The sequence below is a fragment of the Arvicola amphibius genome, chromosome 8 (genome assembly GCF_903992535.2).
Source record: "Arvicola amphibius chromosome 8, mArvAmp1.2, whole genome shotgun sequence".
Classification (NCBI taxonomy): Eukaryota; Metazoa; Chordata; class Mammalia; order Rodentia; family Cricetidae; genus Arvicola; species Arvicola amphibius.
In genome coordinates, this window is record NC_052054.1 from 111,833,575 (window position 1) to 111,845,115 (window position 11,541).

An 11,541-nucleotide genomic window follows, 5' to 3' on the forward strand; every position below is an offset into this window, starting at 1 on the left:
AAAGAAAGAAAGAAAAGAAGGAAGGAAGGAAAGAAGGAAGGAAGGAAGGAAGGAAGGAAAGAAGGAAGGAAGGAAGGAAGAAAGAAAGAAAGAAAGAAAGAAAGAAAGAAAGAAAGAAAGAAAGAAAAAAGAAGTTTCCCTAGGAAATACTGCACTAATTGGTTATCCAATACAATATGGTCATCCCTAAGAAACATACATACAAGTAACACTATACAGACTGAGCAGGATATATTTAATAATGTGTATGTGTGTGTGTGAGTGTACAAACATGTATGCCTGTTACAACAATTAATGGAAAATGAGGCTGTGTGTTTCAAAGAGATCATGGAGGTATATGTGGGAGGGTTTGGAGAGAGGAAAGGGAAAATAGTGTAATTATAATCTCAAAATATTTAAGGAAATATTTCTAAAAGCAAAAATAATCTGCATTCATAAAATCTTAGATATGTGTCTTACTATGTCAAAAAATTCCTTTGGGATGAAATAGTCATCATGAATTGACCAAATAGTCTGCCTTAACCAGAAAAAGCGTAGAGCAGATTGTACAGGGCTGAGGTCTTTTGTGTTCACATATTACTGATGAGCTGAACTGGTTCTGTAAATCTTCATTAGAATAACACCTGCTACGGTACCTGATCCTGGCAGTGTCCAGCCTTGGTGAGAGATGTGTTTTGGGATAAATGAGCCCATTTAGACTCTCTATAGGCAGGTAGGTATCTGTCCATTGTCACCTGATCTTCTGTACTCTGTAACCTATGTACACTCTTTCCTATGCAACAGGAATCCCCAGTAGCAGTTAAAGGCAATGGGAGAACTAGCCCTACAAAGATTCAGACAACAGCCTGAGTTGCCCATTGATCCTATTGCTTCCATTAAGCTCCCCAACTTTAGATATTCTAGAAAGAACAGTATACAACACTTGGTGTTTTCTGATAAAGCAGGCACTCTGGCATCCAAAGCTCATTCCCACTCCACTGTCCTACCTGCAACTATTACCAGCTTCTCCATTCTGCAGTTTGATCAATCATCTCTCTGTGGAACGGATGGCAGTTCCCCTCAACTAAAACTCCCCATTGTAGGAGCAATTCCAATGGAGCTCCAGGAGAATCCGGGAAAGTAGGATGTTGGTGGAGATGGAGGAGGTTAGCGCCCATCATTATGAAAGGACAGTGGTCTCTGACTTCCTATCTTTCTGCCCCTCCCCATTTCCTTCTTGGATGCATTTGCCCCCATCCCATGTCTGCTGAGGCCACAGCCATACAGATGCAAATCAGGTAAGCTCAGGGGAGCAGCCTGGCCCACACTTTTTGTAGGATATCCAAAGTGTTTGAGTTTTATAACAATTGATTTGTCATCTCTTCTTTGTCAGCAACTTAAAAATAGTATGTAAGTTTTCAGGTGACGAAAGGAATTTTATAATCGCACCATTTCAGCTATAAATGCTATGAAGATCTAGAGGAGTTGACAGCCATGAGAAACCAGTTGAAGTGGGGTGAAGAGCAGCCCGAGGAAGAGGCATATGAGCACATACCACCAGAATGATGGCAACCACGGAGCCCTTCAGACATCTGGAAGAACATTTCACACAAACGCAATACTGTATACACAAATGTTGATATAGAAGAAAGCTTGACTTGTTTGGGAAAAAGAGAAAAAAAAAACCATGCTCTTTGCAATAAGCATTTGGAAATACACCTTTTGCCTAGACACTGGCAAGGTTACACTCCCCACCTTCAGTCTACCACTCGAAAGGTCCATCCATTCATTAATGAGAAGGCATGGCAAGACTTCTTCTCATAATGAAAAGGCAAGATAGGAGATAGGGAAATCACTCTAGAAAAGAATGTTCTAGAAGCAAATTCTGTGTAAATATATAGTTATATCTTTGACTCGGATGTCACTAATGTAAAAATGATTCGTACCCAATCCTATGTGCTATATATTCATATAAACACAAACTTCCGTTAATTTTCATCTGCTGCTATCCAGACATGCTAAAAATGAGGTAAGTAATGGAATTAAAAAGGTCCTGGTACCCAGGAGACAGCCATCTATAACTCTGCTCATGATAATCAAGAATATTTTGGAGAATAAGATGAGCTAGACACAGAAAAAATGTTTCTTGGTGTGGGTGCTGCCAGCAACAAAGTAAACACCATTGCATTGTTTTGAAAGAGAAATTATTAAAATGCATCTAGGATTATTAAGTCATAGTACTCATTCCTAGACAGGGACTACAAAATACTATGTTTCTTATGAAAGGTTAAAATTTCACCTTAAAAAAATTAAGAAGCCACTCAAACTTTTCTTCCCAGAGTGAAGCATGACCAAGATACTTTGCTTTCGCCTCAGCTGCTCCGAGTACGAGTCCTGGCCAAATGGGTTTCTCCTCCGAAAGCCGTACTCCTACACAGGAAGCCAAAGCTGAAATCTGTGCAAGCAAGCAGTGTGATGTACCTGCCTCATCACAACAGTGAAGCAGTGAAGGCTCTCCACCTTGGCTACTATAGCCCTCAAGAGACTCCACGACCTACAAGGTCTTCTCTGAGCTTGGCTAATTTCTATTTTACACCTGGGAGCTCTTTCTTCAATGGGGCTCATAGTCAGTTCATTGTAGTGGGGCGATGCATGACTCTAAGCCATTCCCATCAACCCATCCAGTCACTGACAAGACATGTGTGTCAGTTTGATGAAATGGGGCTCAGCCCCAGTCACTTGGTCAGCTCTTCTAAAACAGTGTCAACCATCAAGTTGTGACGTATCTATATAATTCTAAGACTTCCCTAAAATCATACTTCACGATACCATTTACCCCACTTGCATGATCCCTAAGATTGTCAGTGGTGTGGATTTTTTTCTCCCGTGATCGGATTATGCTATGTGCCATAGGTCACCTTAAGATCGGACAATTGTCCAGATGAACATGACCTGAGATCGTGAACCGTTTTCAGTGTTCTCCAGTTGTTGCCAAAGTCAGTCGTGTGGGCTGGAGGATTAGATGCATCTGGCTGGTGTGAAGATGGGAGAAACCACATGTCAATGAATCAGGCAGTACAGAGAGACTGAGAGAAGTCCCTGGCAGACAACCTGAAAGAAATGCAACCTTGCTTTTGCAACTGTATGGCATGGAATTATGTCAGTGTTCTAAATGACTTGATGGTTGATCCTTCCCTTAGAGCCCACAGGAAAGAAGACTACTTGAGTGATCATATGACTCTAGTTTTGAGACACTCAGAAGGACACTATCATGTCTAGACATCTGACCTATAGAGTTATGAGCTAGAAACATTTTTTAAACTCCAAAGGTCTATGGTACAACAGAAATGTAACACGCAGCGTCAGCAAATTCTCTGTGTGTCTCTATCTGTCTCCCTGTCTTTGTCTGTATCTGTCTGAGTCTGTGTCCTGAGTCATCAAGTGAAGGGTGTGATCCCAGGATGGGTCCTGGGATAACCAGGTTAGTAGCAGTCCCAGAATTATCAACAATGCATTATTTAAAATCGTATATGTCCCCCTAAACCCATGTCATCCAATTCTGTGATATGTGAGTGGTATATATGTATTGAAGATACAGAATATAGCCCGTGTTCTTTATGTGTGATCCTGATTTATGTAAAAACAAATGAACAGGGCACCCTGTGATGATGGCATCTGAGACAGAATAAAGAAGACAGAGAAGAGAAATGGAAGGAAGGGGAGAGAAAGAAGATAGGAGGATGGAAGGAAGGAAAAGGGAGAAAGAATGATAATGTAGTATTTCAGTTATCTATTGATACATTAAGAATAATCCTAAAACAATGGTTTGGTGAGTAGCTATTTTATTTTCCTCTAATATGATAGATGAGACGGTCCAGCTTTTCCTTCCCATTTCTGTTATCTTGGGCTACAGATATCAAAGAGACTTTAGCTGGACTGGGAGTTCAAGATGATACAATCACAGAACTAACAACGGCGCCAACTGCTCTCAGGATGCTTAGCAAGGACCATTGATGACAGTCTGTAGCTCTCTGTGTGGTGTCACTATGCACCTTGTGTTCTTCTCAGCATGACAGCTGGGTATCCAGAAGCAGAAACCATCCATTTTCCTTAGGTATGGTTCCAGAAACATGAGAATGCCACATTCTCTGTATTGTAATGGACAGAGTCCACCATAAGAATCATTCTGACTGAGGAAAAGGAGACAGAAGTTCTGTCTCTTGAAGTAAAAAGAGAGGTACACAAACAGGTTGGGGAAGAAGTGATGGAGACATCACTAAAGCAGCATTAAAGGAGGTTCTCTAAATGTCACTACCACTACCTTCTTCTGCTTCTTGACACAGAAGCCACGACCTTCTAAAACTAGATCAGACCATATCATCCTCCCCACAGGGTGTCACAATACTCTACAGGGGAGGTCTATGTCCTGCCCCTGTAATTGAGCCTCTCTGAGCCCAAACTCACGCCCTCCGTGTGATACAATGACTCTGAATTTCAAACTTGGTTCTCCTAGCTGCTCCTCAAATTTTCCAGGCACATTCCTATCTCAAAGATTTTGCCTTCGCTCTTTTCCCTCCTGTCTGTCTCGAATGTGTTCAGTAGGTAACTACAAGGTTTCTTCCCTCAAATCAAACATGAGGGAAGCTGATTTGACTACCTAGACAAAAACAACAATCTCCGTCAACTGACTGTCAGGTGCCATGCTGAGTCCTTCCAAAGTTCGCATGCCGAAGAAAGTTCAAACCCCTTAAGTGCACCGGTGTTCTTTGGAGTAAGAAAATAGTTAAAACTAAATGAGCTTCTAAGAGTAAAGCCCCTTTCCTGGTAGGATTGATGTCTCTATAAGAAGAGACAGTGGCAGAGAACCAGAGAGCATTCTCTCCCTCTTTCCCTACTCTCTATTTCTCTCCTTACCCTCTTCCATTTTCCCATCCTTGTGTGAGCACACCGCAGAAAACCATCTACAAACCAGGAAGAAAGTTCTTTCTAGGAAGCAAATGCATCCGTTTCCTTACCTTGGACTTCCAGCCTCTAGAACAATGAGAGAAAGAATTTCCATTGTTGCAGCCCCACCAGCAACCTCTGTCCACCTCCCTTGGTAGATTTTCTCCACTCCCCATATCATCAGCTGCGTGATTCCACATTATCTACTATTTGTGTTTTTGCTAGTACCTCCTCACCCAACTCCATGAGAAGAGACTCTGTTTTTTAATCATTGCTGTTTCTATAACCTCTAAAAGATGCCATCAATACATATTTGATGAGAGAGCTGAATAAATGAGAAAAACTAGGGATGATTTTGTGCACTCACTAATAAAAAGAGAGCACTGTTCCCTCTCTGGCTGGAAGATGAGCATGACTCCCCCTTTCCAAGCAAAAGCAGCACATGTTTTAGAGAAAGGTCAGGGAAATACCGCAGGAATAACAACGTAAACCCTCTAAGAAGAGAGTAGAACAGGAAGCTAACTGGTGCAAGGATGGGCTTGGGTTTTGAAAGGGCACAGATGGGAACTCTGCTGGGGTGGGCGTGTTTCTTCTTAACTTGCTCATAGCTGCTGCCTTGCGTTCGAGTGCCACCTGTCCCAAGGAACCTGTCAGTGCTGCTTAGACTAGGGACTCCAATCCACTGGGGAGGAGTTCAGCTCTCATTACAGATCTGTGATGTGTGTTTGCGAATCTGTGGTAACACTAAAGGTCTATCTCAGAGCATCTTCCAAGAGCTCTGGGATTTGTTTCCACAGCAAGTTTGCTGAAGGTACCCATAGGGCATTACATCATGAGTCTGAGCCAGAATATTTTCAGGGTAGATCGTTAACCCTTTACGTGGATCATTATAACTATATACTATGTAGGGTTCACCCTCATATTTCTTACAGGCAGACTACCCACTCTCTTGACTAATAACAAACAGCAACAGTAAAAGAGCATCACCACAGTCCCAGTTCACTGACCAGGAAACTGAGACTGAAAAAATTGTGTGCAGTTAGATCCCAGAATCATGAAAAGAAGAATCATGATGAATTGCCAGGGAATTCAAAGTAACGGTCTGCTTTTTTGTGGAAGTTTCAACTATTTAACAGCAAGTAAATAAAAGCTGTCACTTGAGAGAGAGTGCACGACAGGAGCTGGGGGCAGCTCAGTGAGTAAAGGGTTTGCTATGCATGCCTGTGGGGCCAGAGTTTGCACCCTAAGCACGCAGGTAAATGCCAGGTGGGCACTGCAGCCTTCCTGTAATCCCAGCTCTTAGAAGGTAGAAACAGAACCCTCAGAGCAAGTGGGAAACCATGCCTCAGTGTAAGACCATGTAAGGTGGAGAATAATCAAAGAAACTACATGATCTCAACCCACGGTCTCTGCATTGATGGTTACACATATGTGTGCATAATTAAATATATACAGACACAACGAACTTGGTGTTAAAGCAACCAAAATTTGTTCTCTCATAGATTCAGAGAGCAGAAGTCCAAAATCAGGGCATCAGTAAAGTCTTCAGGCTATTGGGAGAACTTGTCAGTGATCCTTGATGCTCTGTGGCTTATGGGCACAACTGTCCAGTATACCCCTATATACACACAGCCTATTCTCTCTTTTTCTTTGTTCCTTTCTTTCTTTCTTTCTTTCTTTCTTTCTTTCTCTCTTTCTGTCTGTCTCATCTCTGTCTCTGACTTATTGCTCTATGTCTGTCTTTCTCTTGCTCAGTGTGTGTGTGTGTTTGTGTGTCTGTGTGTGTGTGTTCTCCCTTTCTGCCATTTATAATGGCCTCTCATTCAGACTAAGAGTCCACTCAGGTCCAGAATGGTCTCATCTGGACATCCTTAACCTTCATCACACCTTCAAATGTTCTTATTCCAAATATAATTATATTATGAGGGTTCAGGGATTTGGGATTGGACACATGTTTTTTGAAGGACTCGAATTGTTCCCTCATTGTTCTGTCAGTAGTCTGTATCTAATAGATACAATTACTGATCACCATTTGCTGTTGAAGGACAGATAGGATGGGTGGCAAGAAGCCTGCCCTCGTCCCCAGTGTGCCCTTTTCCAACAACAGCCCGCTCTCATTCATTCCTCAATGTTCTTCTCAATTTATCTAGACAACAATTATAATCTAGCGATTGCCATAGATCACAACCATTCCCTCCAAACCCACCTGTTCCTCAGACATCTGTATTTCTACAAATTTATAGTTACTTACAGAGGTGCTGCAAAGAACAAGGGCTTTAGATCGAAATCCTAGTGCATACAGCTCCTCATGTGACCCCGGGAGAAGTAGCCACCCTCTCTGAGGCTCCATCTGCTTGTCTGTAGAGAAAGACTTGCCATAGAATGAATGCCTTATATGTGAAACTCCCAGCTCGGTGTCTTGCTCCTGATCTACAGAAAGAGGAAAGTCGATGCTAGTGCTGCTGCTGTTCTTCCGGGAAACACCTCATAACTGTACTGTATAATCCATGCGTGACACAATAAGACTTTGCAGAAACTTTCCCGAAGACAGAGAAAAGACATCATGACTCTTAGAGAAGCCACAAGTGGATTTTCCTATTTTGAAATTCTGAGCAGAAGAAAATTTAGAAATGTCCTTGGATAAGAACGCATGGATCAGAGCTCCTTTTGGGTCTAGAAAGGCATGCACATTTACCATTACTGATGATGGAGATTCATCCCAATTTAATACATCCTTCTGAAGGAAAATGCCTTCCCACAACAGCCTTCTTGCCTCTTACTGCTTGCATGAGCTCCCTGACTATTCTTTTAAGTAATCTCATTTCCCATATGATGCCTAATCATCCAGTCACTTTTTAGTGGTCTTTCGTTGTTTTGAGTTGTAGCATTTTGGTTTGGCTGAAAAAAAAATCTGCAGGTCTAACTCAGCCATAAAAAATTCGTGTCCTGTCAAATTCAAAATGAACTCTTGGGGTTTTTCCGGTACAGTTTGACTACTGGTCACAGTTTGGTTCAGAGAGCATTGCAGGGTTCCTTTGGAGTTTTCTGAGCCATGAGAAGAATTGATAAAGACCAGGCTTGTTTAGATGATAAATACATTTCCTTTCCTGCTAATTTCACAGGAAGGACAAATTTGCATATTGTTTATAAAATAAAGCTTATAGATTGTCATCCGGAATCATAAATCATGTTGAGAAGCCAATTACTCTACTCCCTGATTTTACTAGATAGTGAAATGCCACTACTTTCTAGAAGCATCTTAGCTGCACACACTCAAGTGTGTATGTGTGTGTGTGTGCACACATGTTTGTGGAGGTACAAGTCTACAAGTACAGGCACATGAAGGTCATTCCTCAAGCCCTATCACCACTTGGGTGTGTATGTAGAGACCCTGTCTGAAACACGTCAAGTAGGCTAGGTTGGCTGGCCAGTGAGTTCCAGAGGTCAGTCTGTCTCTCACAGAGTGCCCCCGGCACTAGAATAACGAGGATATGCTACCATGTCCAGCTTTTTTTATATGGCTTTTGGAGATTGAACTGTGTCCTCATGGTTGTTATTTCTTAACTCTTGTATCTTTTTCTAAACCAAGATATGTGTCACCCACCAGCAGCCTCTGTGACTAATAAACTTTATTTAGATAATATAGTGTAAGTTTTTGTTCTTTTCGGAGTGCTTTCTGATTCAAAACAGTCTCTACCACTCTGTGTCCTGCTTTTTTCATTGACTGTTGCTTGGTTCTCAAACTCGTGTGAATTGGTAATCACTGAAGAAACTTAGCAGTTTAACTGGAAAATATCCAGGAGTGTTGGCTAACAGGTCCAGTTAGGGTTACTAACAACTCCTGTAGGCACACCCTGTGGAGTGGGTTTTGTCGTTCTGACTCACAGATTGGACTCCAATCTTACCCAGCTAGTTAACTGTCTGGCTGGTTCCAAGAACCACAGGCTAAATTTCATTAAGTTGTGACATTTCAATATTTCCTAAATGATGGCATTTTGGTATTGTGCTGTAAAAAAAAATGTTTCATCCAGCTTTCTCTCTCCTCTAGCCAGGCAAGATGCCCAAGGGAAAGAAGGCCAAGGGGAAAAAGGTGGCCCCGGCCCCCGGCCGTCGTGAAGAAGCAGGAGGCAAAGAAGGTGGTGAATCCTTTGTTTGAGAAGAGGCCTAAGAACTTTGGCATTGGGCAGGACATCCAGCCCAAGAGAGATCTCACACGCTTCATCAAATGGCCCTGCTACATCAGGCTGCAGCGGCTCAAAGTTCCTCCTGCTATTAACCAGTTCACCCAGGCCCTGGACCAGCAAACAGCTACCCAGTTGCTTAAACTTGCCCACAAGTACAGGCCAGAGACCAAACAGGAGAAGAAGCAAAGGCTGCTGGCCCGTGCTGAGAAGAAAGCTGCTGGCAAAGGGGATGTCCCAACTAAGAGACCACCTGTCCTTCCAGCGGGCATCAATACAGTCACCACCTTGGTGGAGAACAAGAAGGCTCAGCTGTGGTGATTGCCCACGACATAGACCCCATTGAGCTGGTGGTCTTCCTGTGTGCCCTGTGTCAGAAGATGGGGGTCCCCTACTGCATCATCAAGGGAAAGGACAGGCTGGGGCGGCTAGTCCATAGGAAGACGTGCACCGCTGTTGCCTTCACACGGGTTAACTCGGAAGACAAGGGTGCTCTGGCAAAGCTGGTAGAAGCTATTAGGACCAATTACAATGACAGATATTATGAGATCCACTGCCACTGGGGAGGCAACGTCCTGGATCCTAAATCTGTGGCTCGAATTGCCAAGCTGGAAAGGCAAAGGCCAAAAAACTCGCCACTAAGCTGGGTTAAATGTACTGCTGAGTTTTCTGTACATAAATATAATTACAAAACTTCAAAAAAAAGTTCATCCAGCCCAATAAACCCAGACTGAAGTTAAAAATGTACCTAAGAACTTGTTTAAATGGCATAGACAACACCAAATGCACATTTAAGTCTTTCCCCATTAGGTATGGCCAATAAATCTTACAGATCTTTCCTAGCAACAGATACCTTTCTATTAGCATTTGTGCTGACCAGTGAAAAACACTTAGGACTCTCTGAGCTTCTCAGATGCCTTTTCAAAGACTGTTGGTCAGATTGATGCCCCTGAAGCATGTTAGCACTCCTCAGGAGTCTTCTTGGTCAGATAGATCTTCCACAGACTAAAGTTTTGCTGCTCAAACATATTGGACCAATTTTGAATACACAGATAGAGAGAGAGATAAAGAGACAAATACATAGAGTACAGTATGCATATATGTATATTATCTATCATGTGTATGTATTACATGTTAAATTATATTAAATATATAGAAATTATATATTAAAATATCCCAAATCCTGCAGTTCTGTATATACTGTAGGTCCATGGGTCTTTAGCATGTTCTAAGAAGAGACTTATTTCTCTATCCAATTTCTTGTGCATAAAACATCTCTTTGTTCGTACTCCAAGGCACATACTTAGAGAAAGGCTAATAGCAGTTCCTGGGCAGAATCTGTGACAAATGCCAGATATTTGAGCATTGACCCAGTGACTAAGCCACCTCAAATGATTACCAGACTTCCATGAGACCTTGACTGCATTTCAGAACCGCTATAAACCACTGATTTTTCATCCACTAAGCAACTAGCTTGAGTTTTCTTACAGTCCGAGTAGTCTCCGATTTGCCCCCAGAGATTTTTAATATTGTATTCATTTATTTCACTGAAAGACCAAAGTGAAAGTTAGAAAAATGTTTTATGAAATAGAATTCCAGGGATTCCACATCAACCTAATACAAAGATTCAGTTACAGCTCCATGGCAGAAGACTTGTGATTTCCCCAAGAACTCTGTATTTTCTAAAAGTAGCATTCAAACCTTTATGTGTTAAAACCAACAGTTGCATCTTTTATTCACTAGGGTCTTTTGTAGAGTAAGCCCAGAGCCCTTGGGTCTTTATTTCTGAAGAAGCTGAGAGCCACTTAATGACTTTGCTACTCAGTCCCTTAACACTAGGAGGAGAAGAAGAAGATCTGAGGTTAGGATCTCCATGGGCTACCAATTTATCCACACAGTAATGTCTTCCTTTGCCACAGGAAAGGACATAGTCAGCAGTCATGAGACCAACCCTCTCCTCTCCTGTGAGTCTTCCCCTTCTAGAATTGAATCCTGATATCTCATCTCTAGGTACATCAATGGCCTGGTCATACCAACCCCAGCGTGTTCTTCTGATGGTTCAGAAAGAAGTGGAAACTGTTTCTACACGTCATAAACCAGGCCACTACCAGCCCTGGCAGTATAGGATCCTGAAATCTAAGGAAGAGAAGATATACATATTTCTATTTGTTTCTCAACCTTTGAAGAATGGATTGGTGAGTTTGTTTGTTTGTTGTCATTTTTATTTTGATTTGTTTGTGTTTTGGTCATGGATGAGAACAGAAAGTTGTCTGGAAAATTCCAATTAGGTAATAAAGTTGTAATACACCAAAAATGAAAATTAATTACTATTGAGCAACACACTTAGCACTTTGGTCTCAGCCCAGAGTCAGCCATGAGTTTTGATTTTTCTTCTGAGAGACAATCTAGTCAAGGATCCAACATTTTCTGTTGTGTA

General features: G+C 42.0%; 1 pseudogene; it reads left to right on the forward strand.

Annotated features, from left to right (window-relative positions):
• The first annotated feature begins 8,980 nt into the window (after positions 1-8,980).
• LOC119821306 lies at positions 8,981-9,756 on the forward strand (annotated as a pseudogene).
• Positions 9,757-11,541: the final 1,785 nt, after the last annotated feature.